Source organism: Candoia aspera, chromosome 5 (genome assembly GCF_035149785.1).
Source record: "Candoia aspera isolate rCanAsp1 chromosome 5, rCanAsp1.hap2, whole genome shotgun sequence".
In the NCBI taxonomy this organism is placed as follows: domain Eukaryota; kingdom Metazoa; phylum Chordata; class Lepidosauria; order Squamata; family Boidae; genus Candoia; species Candoia aspera.
Window position 1 is genome coordinate 45,253,004 of NC_086157.1, and position 13,020 is coordinate 45,266,023.

The following is a 13,020-nucleotide window of genomic DNA, read 5'->3' on the forward strand; positions in this document are numbered from 1 at the left end:
CTTCTGGATGAGTGTGTCTCTGGTGGGTTGCTTGGTGCTCCAGAGGGAGAAAAAGGGGAAGCAAAGCTACCCCTTCTCCCCCACCTTCATCCCCTTCTTTAGACTTCATAACTTCTTTGGTCACAGCCTGTCACTGTCGATCCACTAGCTCCTCTGGAGCTCACATCAATGATTGTAACAAAAGGCCTATTGGGTCAGACCAGATGCCTATCTAGTCAGTAACCACCCCAAAGTGGCCATCTGGGAAGCCAACAAATTGGCCATAATGCAGCAGTGAGTTGGAAACCAATAGTTAAAATTATTTTCCTCTTTTTAAAAACTGTTTAGGCATTTTAACTTCTTAAATTTGCTTCATCTATCCTTTTTTCCCTCTGTCTACCTATCTGTATATAAACGATACAATGGAGATTTTAATATTCAGTAATTAGCTTAAGATCAAAACCATTATGCAACCAATACTTAGATGTGCGTTGCAGCAGGTTTTTTTTTAAATGTTATATTTAACTTTGGATGAAAAAGCCAAATAATTCTGTGCTTCTAATACTAACATCCTAAATTATAATTAACACTTATAGAATTTTTTCTTTCCTTTATTTGTCAATACTTCAAGCTATCTAAATAATAGAATGTTAATAATCTCTAATCATAACGTATAAACATCACTGTATTGAAACAATACAATGTATCAAGAAGTATAACAATATAATAGGGAATTATTATTTTAAAAAGCCAGCCACAAGGCATAAATAGCTTCCTCCCACTATCCCCACCCCCAAGCTATTGTTCAATAATACAGTGCTAATAAAAAACATAGACAGGGCTTGTATCCATGGATTACCTTACTCTACATGGATCTGCCAAGTCACTTCTAAAAGCCATCCTAGTTGACAGTGACCACCATATCTTATGGAAAGAAATGCCAGTTTAACTTACATTTAACTTCTTTGCATTTGCTTTCATTGGATGAATTGATGGTAGTATTAGAAAACGTAGAATAACTTGCTGTGTTTAGCATAATACTGCTTATCCAACAAAGGAATAGTCTGGTGAGTATGCATACATACTATTTTCTCTGGCATGTGGCATCCTTTTTCTAGAGCATGAGTTGGTGGCAGCAGCACCTGGATGTTCTTTTTTTCAGCTTACCAACAGTAGTAGTTGCTATTTGCCCAAACTGCAACTGCCCAGTTCCCCATCCTTTGATCACATTGGAAAACAGTGGGGACAGCTGGGCTAACTCTATAACCAAAGTGTAATATCTGAAGCATTTGAGAAATACAGGGTTTTTTGTTAACTTCTATTTCAGGTGAATTGTTTTGACTATCACTATGAAAAAAAAAAGCATGAATTGCACAGAGATAGGAAACACTTCTAGGCCTGCTGGATCCAGAATGAAAATTGTAGTCAATTGAAAGTGTACTTTGTCTCAATAACCTGTTCGCCTTTGGATGCAGCTTGAGAGTTGTTGACTCACCGCAAGCACTAGTATCCTTGGTTGGGGATCCAGCTCACTATCTGCCAAAGGGTATATTTGGAAAATATCACAAGCATCAGCTTTGACCCATGAAAACTTAAGAGGACAGGAGTTCATAATGCCATTCACTGGGTAAACCGGGTATCCTATAATTTTACAAGTTTGGATCAATTCCTATTTGGAAAAAATGTTGAATTTGGTTTGCTTCAGAGAACTTCTTGGCAGTTTATTCAAATTAAGTATTTGTATTTTAAAGCTTTTTAATGTTATTGTGGCTTCCAAAATTCTGTTTGCAAAGGGTTTTGGATCTTTATTGGATGTTTTTGAACCTGCAATTTATTGTTATCAGCAATGGGGGAAAAAAACCTGAATATTATTTACATGACATTTTGACTAGCATCTTTTACATCGGGCAGGTTGGGACTAAATCAAAATTCTACTGAGCTAATGCTCATTTTAATGGATGACAAACATGTCCCTCTATTTAGCTTTTATTGCAAATACATTCATATTTTTAATTGCCTCACAATCATTTAATCCATACGTACAAAAAGTTTTATCAATAAGAATTAATCAATGATTTTGTCATGCCCCGTTCTAAGGCATGCATGCCTCACAACATGATCATGCCTTCCTGTTGGAAGGGAGGGGTAGGAAGTATGCATAGGTTTATCCCCTCAAGAACAAATTGCAAGGGTGGCTCACCCAAGGCCAGGCGGCCATCAACATAATCACCGGCCACTCCACAGGGCCCCAGGGTTCTCGCCTGGGCCGCACACAGAAGGAGGATAATGACAGTAGGGCGGCACCTGCCCTAATCGCCCATCAAGGCTATTGTCTCGCCAGGATCACCCATCAAGAGGGCCGGGAACGGACACACGGACAAGGGGGGGGGGCGGAAAGGGGCAAAGCCGACACACATGTATATAAAGGGAATGAGCCCAACACGTGCTCATTCCCGTCTTTCTCTCGTGACCGTATCCTTCCCAATAAACCAGATTTCCTTAGCCAGTCTAAGTTCGAGTCTGCGCCTCGTTGGGGAGAAGCTGCGCATCACAGATTTCCTCAATCATATTACTGGTTTTGTAAAGTGGAACTCAGCAAAATTCTTCTACTATCCTTCTGAAGCCATATTCTTCTTCTTGTTAGAAAATACCATTTTTAGATTTCTATACAAGATGTCATACTTGAATGACTACTGCATGAAAAAAAAAGCCTTGCTTGTGAATTTCTCTGCAAACTTTCGTTTTACTGTGAATTGAAACTAAGGTGCTGGTTGATAGATAGCACGTGCCCTTTCTCCAAACTCCCTCTAAGTGGAAGAAAATAAGGCCTTAATAAGTCTAGTCTGATTTTCCATGGGAATTCTTGGACTGTCAGCAGTGTTACAAACTAGCAAAAAGGCTTTGTCAAGCTGGGGTATTTGTCAGGAGTGTGAAGATGGCAACTTTGATCAGGTTAAGGAAGCCTGGGCTGTCAAAATTGGAATTCTGAGTCTCATAAAATCAAACAGGAAAATATGCACCTTGCACTTTATAAAATAAATTATTGGGTGGCCCCTGGTTTGACAAAGCCTGGCCTATAGCCAAGAGCTTTGAGGGCATTTTCACAGCCTCCCACAGTTGCCACGTTGCCAATCTGGGGTTTACAGAGGTTTGGAATGTCTGATAAAGTTTCTATGATTGTGGATATTTTACTGTTTCTTGATAATGGTAATGCAGTTGATTTGAAGAGTCCCTGATACTTGTTAAAATCAAGGAAGTGGAAGAGTATTGTATCTAGCACAGTGCCTGGGAATTTTGACAGGACTAAACTGGAATCTGTTTTTCACAAACTGATGTATATAATATTATGGCCCAGCTTTTACTGAAGTAGCAAACCTGTATCACAACTGTTTTGCTTCAAAATGCACAAGAAGGCTTATATCAGTCTCTTCTTTCAAAAATAGTTATGGGGACTATTTCTCTGCCATCAACAGGCATGTATGAAAAGCGTCTTGCATTCTGAAGTGGCATATTTCATCCAAAAACTGGTTTACCAATTTATTGAGAATTAAGCCTATGAACTGCTACATTAGTGGTTCCTCTGGACTCATGGTTCAGAGGACAAAGGATTGTACAACAGACCTAACTATTTTTAACCAGAGAAGAATAAGAAGTGGCAGTTGCACATTTCAAATGCAATCTTTTGAGGAAGTGAGTACTGATGGCACCTGTCTCATGTGCTATTTATGTTGTAAGTTGCTTCTTTTGCAACAACTATGTGGATGAAGGAGGGGTTCCAGTTGAGCAAGCCTGCTTTGTACCCTTCTACTTGATTTGAAACTGTAGGGCTTCTTTCAGGGGTCCCTCCTACCACTAATGTCTTCCTGAAGGACAAGTCTTCTTAATGCTGTAGAGGAACACATAGAATGGTAGGTTCATTAAAAATCTTTCCATTTCTTTCAAAAAATAATTTTATTGGGAACTGATTTTGTGTCTAAGCATTCTTTCCAAGACTTCATTGTTCTTTTTTAAATTTATTTATACTGAATCTACTAAAACTCTTATTTTCTAAAAAGTTAATGAATGATATTTGCAGAAAAGAGGTAATGAACGGGTTTATTCGCCTTAAAAACTGGCTTTTATTAGTATGCCTACTTTATATTATAAGCCTGAACTTCACACTCATTCATGCAGAAAATATAAAAATCTCAATAAATTCATAAGAAGGGTTTAGTTTGTAGCCTTGGTTCTGACAAACATAGCCAAAATTATGTCTGAAATATTTGTCTTTAAGCCTAAAGTTCTGGTTTCACAGAAACCTGTGTACTGGGACAGGATTTCTGTTACTAACACAGCTGCTTGCATATAAAAAAAATGTTTATCCTGAAAAGATTATCCTAAGAAGAATTAGTATAGGTATTGAGAGTGATATTTTAGCTTCTTAGGGGTTTTACAACTTTGCCGGTAAAATGAATAGGCTTTTTAGCTATTTTTATAAAGATATACAGTTTCACAGTGAGGTCAAAACCTAGAGGTTAGAGGAATGCAGCCTGATGTTTTAACTCTAGCTGATATGAAATTCAGCTGATGTGTCTGACCAATTTGATCTGTCATGAAACCATTCATACATCTTTTTCTCTCACTTCATTCCTCTTTCTTTTAAGTATCAGCATTTCCCACATGTTTTCAAGTCTCTGCTCAGTTCACCCTAGAACATTTTAATTGCTTGATTTGGGGGTGGAAAAGTAGAAGTAAAAACATTTACGGAAATCACCACTATCACCCACTATTAACTGTAGATCAAGCAGTGGTTAAGGGCAATTGTTAATTTAAAAAAAACTTGATTGTTACATAGATTATAACCCTATTTGTTGTCAGTTCTCTTCCTCATTCTATTCAGATGTTACTTGACAAGTTTTTTTGGGGGAAAATAACATATAAATGGGGGGAGGGTATTCAGATTTCCAATTCTTTCATGTGCGCCACACACGCACAAACACAGAGATATGCACATGTTCCTTTTTTCCCCCCTTTACCACAGAAGATTCGTTAATGAAGGATGGAGTAGCTGCAGTATATTTTGACAGAAAACACCAGGAGCAATTTCTCTGGAAGCATCCATTAACTTCACAACACAGACCCTTAGTCCAGTTTGAAAATGATCCTTTCTCTTCAACTTTTTATTCACTTTTCAGTCCCCTGCTTTCTCTGCAGAGGAAAGAAAGATGCTATGAGAACGGGCTATGGGAATATGAAGATGTCCTTTCTGAAAAATGTACATCTATGGAAAACGATGATCCATCCTCCCTCCCTCCCTTCCTTCCTTGTAAATGGGAAAGAAGTGGGGTCTGTATTTTTTTTTGGGGGGGGGGAACAGTTTCATTGTCACATTCTCATGAATGAAGTTGTGTGTTACAGCAGAAGTACAGAAACCAAGGTGCAAATCTCACTAGCCTTTAGCTCTCAGAGGAATCTAATTCATCAGGTCAATGAAAGCAGAAAATGAGAAGGTGGCACGCTATTCTCATTAGAAGCAGCAGCATGTTATATGAAAATAAATTCTTCTACTAACCAACTCCAACTTTCCATGCAGTTCCCTTTTCCTCCATCTTGCTAGTAAATATATTTCAGTCCCTCCGGTTCTAATTTATATCAATTGCTTTATTCTTTTCTTACAGCATATGACATTCTCTCCACATATTTTCTTCCATTAACCTGCCATTTTATTCATAAAAAGAAATTGTTTTTAGAGGTGCAAGTATTCATTATTTCTACATTTTAGTTGATTCTGTTATATATATATATGTATATAGATAGATAGATAATTTTAACAAAGACTAAAATGATAGGGCATATTATATTATTCATTACTAATACAATTAATAATTCTATTATTAGGTTATACTTTTAATCTAGTGAACTTCTAAACAGCAATTTTAACTGTTCAAGCAGACACCATCTATTTTAAATTTTCTCATGATATGTTCTGCATTTGGTGTTAATAAATAACTCCTGATTGACTTTTTATATCAATGACAGATGAATGAAATGCAATACAAGTTAACTGTTTGGTATCCTTACTTTTTAAAAATCATAAGGTTATATATTTGACCAGTTTTCTCATGCACAGGGGGAATCTCACATTTTGTGTTAACCATCAAATTAAAAAACACCTATGACACTGTGATGCATATTAGAAGTTGGTGGATTTTATAGCGTATGGTACAAGAATTCCTTCAACAGATATGTCTGTGTTTATCCAGAAATCCTTGTCTATTCAAACCACTTCTTTGTGATGCCAAGCCCAGACTGCTCAGCAGAGAGAGGGGACAATGTGTTTGGCCTGCATTTCACTACAAATTTCACAACTTTGCCTATTCCAATGTATGCCTGGGTCAGAAACTGCTCACAGGATAAAATCTGTACTGTACTTTCTGGACATAGCATTATAGTTCATCAACATGTAGAACAAAAATGTATGAAGAAATTGGAACATATAAATGTATTTATTAGAAGAAAATGGTTAGCAAAAAAAGAGGTGCATTTGAGGAACAGTGCACAGAAGAATATGCAGAAAAGAGGCTCCATTCTTGTTCAACATATTGCTTTATCCAGCATCAGCAGTTTCATTTCCCTTACCCTACTCTCCCTTCAATTTAGCAGGTAGTATTTCACTACAAACAGTTATTCATGTTCCAGGACCATGAAGAGAGGGAAGAAATATTTCTGCGTTCCCTTGAGCATCAGGGTAAGCATCTATCTTTCAGCACAATTAGTTGTCTAATTGAGCAGTTGTATTTCTTAACACGCACTTCATCATGCCATTAGTTACTTTTGCAGTAGAAATCATTGGCATGCAGCAGTTTGGCAAGAGGGTTGGAAATGATATCAGTAGAGGTATAAGATTAAGGCTTTTCGGTTAGTTACTGATCTCCATTTACTTCAAAAAAATTCAATTTTAAAAGAAAATTGCACAAGAATTGTATTATGGGTGCTTAAATAAAATGTAAATCATCTAAGAGGTGGCCTCGTTTAAAATGGGGTTATAAAGGGAAAAACACACAATTTGGTATCTGTAAAATATTGCCAAAATAAATGAGCTCACAATTTATTAAGGGTGACAGGGTCCCTCCATCTCTTTGACCCCAGATGGTCCTGTAATAAAACACACTCCACTACCGGATGATAGTTTTTGATGTGGTACATACAGTTCACAGGGTTCCTGCTAAAACTGTGCAAATCCTTCCAAAGAAATGCTTCAGAACGTTCAGACAAAGCACATGTGCATGGACAGAAAGCTGGGATCATTTCATTCTTAACCAAGATTACCTTGAAAGATTTAGTTTAATATGCTGTCTGAACTCACAAACAGAAACACTTAACTGTCTGCAAATAGTAATGGACACAATAGGCTTACCTCAAGGTTATAAATCCAGTCACAGACATCTAGAAAGATTTACCAACAGATGCTGTACATGGAAACAACCAAGAGAATCCAAAGACATAGTCAAGATTTCCAGGGGTATGTCTTAGTAACTAGGTGTTTTTAAGGCAGGAATTCACAAGACCTTCACAGGGCAACATTGTTCAAGCAACTTTCCCAAGTCCCAGTTGCTCACTAGCCTCTGACCCTACGGAAGTACCACTGGCCTTCACAAGCTGTATATCACTTCAGCAAGTGACTCCTAAGTAGCCCCACCAAGTCCACCTGTCCCTTAATGTAGCCAAGCCTCCTTTGCTTCTCTGTCTTGTTTTGCTTCCTCTTCGGCTTCTGGTGTCCTTCAGCTGCTGAAGGGGGAACAAAGGAGGACTGGTCTGGGCCAATCTCTGCTGGGTCCAGGGCAGGGAGAGGCGTTAGTTCCTGGCTTGACAATAAAGTCTGATTTTGGGGAAGGCGCCTCCTGGTCTTCTTCCTCAACTATGGAAGGCTCTGTGGAGCAAGCATCAAGTACATGCTGGACCCACTGGTTGCCCATCCTTGTTCAAAGCAATATTCTCCCTCCCAGGCTGCAGAAAACTGGATTACAGGGCTGTGAGCCAGAAAGGAAGACAAATGTCTGCCTTTAAAGAGGCATTGGTGCAACCTCTCCTCAAGAAACAATTGCTGGACCCTACTGTACTGGACAATTTCATCAAGTCTCTCACTTCCCCTTCTTGGGGAAAGTGGTTGAGAAAGTGGTGGCTTTGCAGCTCCAGAGAATTCTGGAGGAAACAGATTATCTAGACCCCTTTCAGTCAGGTTTCAGGTCTCATTATGGGACAGAAACAGCATTGGTTGCACTTATGGATGATCTCTGGTGGGAGTGGGATAGGGACAGTACATCCATCCTTGCTCTTCTTGACCTCTCAGTGGCTTTTGATACCATCAACCATGGTATCCTTTTGGGGCAGCTCAGGGAGTTGGGGGTGGGCAGTGTGGTTCTGTGCTGGTTCACCTCCTTCTTCCAGGGCTGGTCCCAATCGGTGGTGATAGGGAGCAAGAGCCGACCCTCACCCCCCCCCCCCTTTGTGGGGTACCGTGTTGGTATGTGGTGTTTTCTGCAAGAAATTTTACCTGCAGAGAAGTTACTATGGTAACAAATCACTTTGGCAGGGTGAGAAGGTCAGACTTAATTGTTCTCAGGTTGGGGTGTGAAAAGGATGACCATATAAGGTAAAGCTGCTGATTGCCTGGAGGAACTTGCCACCAGAAGGTTTCAGTTTTTGTTTTTGCAGCCTCCCTTCCAGCAGCTTGTTCTGCTCAAAGCACGTGTGCGTGTGTATGAGCTTATAAAATATGTCTATGTAAAAAGCTCTTTTGTGCCTATCCAGGGCTCTTTTTATGTTTTATGCTTTTTATAAATACACTTATATTTATAGAAATGCCTGGTGTGTGTTTTTTCTGATCTCTCGGGCCAAACACTTTCCAGCACTCTGAACATGCCACAGGGTTTGGTTCTCTCTCCACTCCTTTTCAACATCTACATGAAACTGCTGGGTGAGATTATCTGTCACCACGGGGTGAGGTATCATCAATATGCGGATGATACACAATTACACATCTCCATCCCGGGTGAAGTAAGTGATGCCGTAACTGCCCTCTCTCACTGCCTGGGAGCTATAGAATCTGGATGGGGAACAATAGGCTTCAGCTGAACCCTGGTAAGATGGAGTGGCTGTGGGTTAATGGGTCTTCCATATCTGGGACTTTGTCATCTTTGGTTCTGGATGGGGTTGCACTGCCCCAAACAGACCCAGTGTGTAATCTGGGCATCCTCCTGGACTCACGGCTCCTACTCAAAGAACACTTGGCAGCTGTGGCCAGGAGACCCTTTGCGCAGCTTCCTGTTGTGCACCAGTTACACCCTTTCCTGGATCAGGAGGCCCTTCGGACAGTCACTCATGCCCTTGTTATCTCCCACATAGACTATTGCAATGCGCTCTACATGGGGCTACCCTTGAAGAGTATCCGGAAGCTTCAGCTGGTCCAGTATGCAGCCGCATGGGATGTTTTCGTGCCCCTAGAAGGGCGCATGTAACACCGCTGTTACACGAGCTGCATTGGGTGTTGTTGTTTATTCGTTCAGTCACTTCCGACTCTTTGTCACTTCATGGACCAGCCCACGCCAGAGCTTCCTGTCGGTCGTCAACACCCCCAGCTTGCCCAGGGATGAGTCACCTCTAGAATATCATCTATCCATCTTGCCCTTGGTTGGCCCCTCTTCCTTTTGCCTTCCACTCTCCCTAGCATCAGCATCTTCTCCAGGGTGTCCTGTCTTCTCATGATGTGGCCAAAGTATTTCAGTTTTGCCTTTAATATCATTCCCTCAAGTGAGCAGTCTGGCTTTATTTCCTGGAGGATGGACTGGTTGGATCTTCTTGCAGTCCAAGGCACTCTCAGAATTTTCCTCCAACACCACAGTTCCAAAGCATCTATCTTCCTTCTCTCAGCCTTCCTTATGGTCCAGCTCTCGCAGCCATATGTTACTATGGGAAACACCATTGCTTTAACTATGCGGACCTTTGTTGTCAGTGTAATGTCTCTGGTCTTAACTATTTTATCGAGATTTGTCATTGCTCTTCTCCCAAGGATTAAGTGTCTTCTGATTTCCTGACTGCAGTCAGCATCTGCAGTAATCTTCGCACCTAGAAATACAAAGTCTTTCACTGCCTCTACGTTTTCTATTTGCCAGTTATCAATCAAGCTGGTTGCCATAATCTTGGTTTTTTTGAGGTTTAGCTGCAAGCCAGCTTTTGCACTTTCTTCTTTCACCTTCATCATAAGGCTCCTCAGTTCCTCTTCGCTTTCAGCCATCGAAGTGGTATCATCTGCATAACTGAGATTGTTAATGTTTCTTCCAGAGATTTTAACTCCAGCCTTGGATTCCTCAAGCCCAGCATGTCGCATGATGTGTTCTGCATACAAGTTGAATAGGTAGGGTGAGAGTATACAGCCCTGCCATACTCCTTTCCCAATCTTAAACCAGTCCGTTGTTTCGTGGTCTGTTCTTACTGTTGCTACTAGGTCGTTATACAGATTCTTCAGGAGGCAGACAAGATGACTTGGTATCGCCATACCACTAAGAACTTGCCACAATTTGTTATGGTCCACACAGTCAAAGGCTTTAGAATAGTCAATAAAACAGAAATAGATGTTTTTCTGAAACTCCCTGGCTTTTTCCATTATCCATCAGATATTGGCAATTTGGTCCCTAGTTCCTCTGCCTTTTCTAAACCCAGCTTGTACATCTGGCAATTCTCGCTCCATGAATTGCTGAAGTCTACCTTGCAGGATCTTGAGCATTACCTTACTGGCATGTGAAATGAGTGCCACTGTTCGATAGTTTGAACATTCTTTAGTGTTCCCCTTTTTTGGTATGGGGATATAAGTTGATTTTTTCCAAATTTGCTGGCATATAGCATGTATTACCTTTATAGCATCATCTCACAAGATTTTGAACAATTCAGCTGGGATACCATCATCTCCTGCTGCCTTTTTATTAGCAATGCTTCTCCAGGCCCATTCAACCTCACTTTTCAGGATGTCTGGCTCTAACTCACTGACCACATCATCAAAGCTATCCCTGATATTGTTATCCTTCCTATACAGGCCTTCCATATATTCTTGCCACCTTTTCTTGATCTCTTCTTCTTCTGTTAGGTCCTTGCCATCTTTGTTTTTGATCATATCCATTTTTGCCAGGAATTTGCCTCCGATGTTTCTAATGTTCTGGAAGAGGTCTCTTGTCCTTCCTATTCTATTGTCTTCTTCCACTTCTGCGCATTGCTAGTTTAAAAATAATTCCTTGTCTCTTCTGGCTAACCTCTGGAATTTTGCATTTAATTGGGCATATCTCCCCCTATCACTCCTGCCTTTTGCTTTCCTTCTTTCTTGGGCTACTTCCAGTGTCTCAGCAGACAGCCATTTTGCCTTCTTGGTTTTCTATTTCTTTGGGATGTATTTTGTTGCCGCCTCCTGAACAATGTTGCGAACTTCTGTCCAGAGTTCTTCCGGGACCCTATCTACTAAGTCCAGTCCCTTAAATCTATTCTTCACCTCCACTGCATATTCCTTAGGAATATTAGTGAGCTCATATCTAGCTGATCTGTGGGTCTTCCCTAATCTCTTTAGTCTGATCCTAAATTGTGCAATAAGAAGTTCGTGATCTGAACTACAGTCAGCTCCAGGTCTTGTTTTTACCGACTGTATAGACATCCACCACCTTTGGCTGCAAAGGATGTAGTCAATCTGATTTTGGTGCCATCCATCTGGTGAAGTCCATGTATAAAGCCGTCTCTTAGGTTGTTGGAAGAGAGTGTTTGTTATGCAGAGTGAGTTGTCTTGGCAAAATTCTATCAGCCTATGTCCTGCTTCGTTTTGTTCTCACAGGCCATGCTTACCTGTAATTCCAGGTGTCATTTGACTGCCCACCTTAGCGTTCCAGTCTCCCGTGATGAGAACAACATCTCTTTTAGGCGTGTTGTCCAGTAGGTGCTGCAGATCCTCATAGTACTGCTCTACTTCAGCTTCTTCAGCATCTGTGGTTGGGGCATATATTTGGATCACTGTGATGTTAGATGGCTTGCCCTGAATTCGAATTGAGATCATTCTATTGTTTTTTGGATTGTATCCAAGCACTGCTTTAGCCACTTTACTATTAATTATGAAGGCTACTCCATTTCTTCTGTGGTCCTCTTGTCCACAGTGGTAGATCTGGTGGTCATCTGATGTGAAGTGACCCATTCCAGTCCAATTCAGTTCACTGACGCCCAAAATGTCTATCTTTAATCTTGACATCTCACCAATAACCACATCCAATTTGCCCTGGCTCATAGATCTTACATTCCAGGTTCCAATGGTGTGTTGATCCTTGGAACATTGGATTCGCCGTTCACCACCAGCACTGTTGGCCGCTAGCCGTCCTTTCGGCTTTGAGCTAGCTGCGTCATCACGTCTGGGGCTAGTTGAAGTCATCCTCTGTTCCTCCCCAGTAGCATTTTGACCATCTTCAGACCTGGGAGTCTCATCTTCTGATGGTATACCGACATATCTCTGGTTGTACTGATCCATTTAGTTTTCATGGCAATAATACTGGGGTGAGTTGCTATTACCTTCCCCAGGATCGCATTTAGTCTGACCTCTCTGTCATGACCTTCCCGTCTTGGGTGGCCCTTCACGGTTTAGCTCATGGAGTCATTCAGGTGCTCAAGCTCCAGCACCACAACAAGGTAGCAATCCTTTGCTGAAGGCTGCATTGGGTACCCATTTGCTTCTGGGTCCAATTCAAGGTGGTGGTTATCACCTTTAAAGCCCTACATGGCATGGGGCCAGGTTACCTGTTGGACTGCCTCTTCCCCATTACATAAGCCTGTCCCACCCAATCATGAAGAGATGGCATGTTGCGGACCCCGTCTACAAGAGAATTTCATTTGGCGGGATCCAGGAAGCAGGCCTTCTCCACAGTAGCTCCCACCCTGTGGAATATGCTGTCCCTGGAGGTGAGGTTAACCCCATTGCTCCTGACTTTCCAGAGAAACCTGCCACCTCATTTAGGGTAGAGAGGGGAGTAGCTCCACATCGGG

At 41.1% G+C, this 13,020-nt stretch overlaps 1 long non-coding RNA gene across 1 annotated transcript; it reads left to right on the forward strand.

The window, feature by feature from the left end:
• Window positions 1-3,674: 3,674 nt before the first annotated feature.
• LOC134498302 (uncharacterized) lies at window positions 3,675-6,758 on the forward strand. Its single transcript, XR_010068019.1, has 3 exons — window positions 3,675-3,887; window positions 5,000-5,108; window positions 6,619-6,758. It is a non-coding gene; the product is annotated as an uncharacterized LOC134498302 (long non-coding RNA).
• Window positions 6,759-13,020: the final 6,262 nt, after the last annotated feature.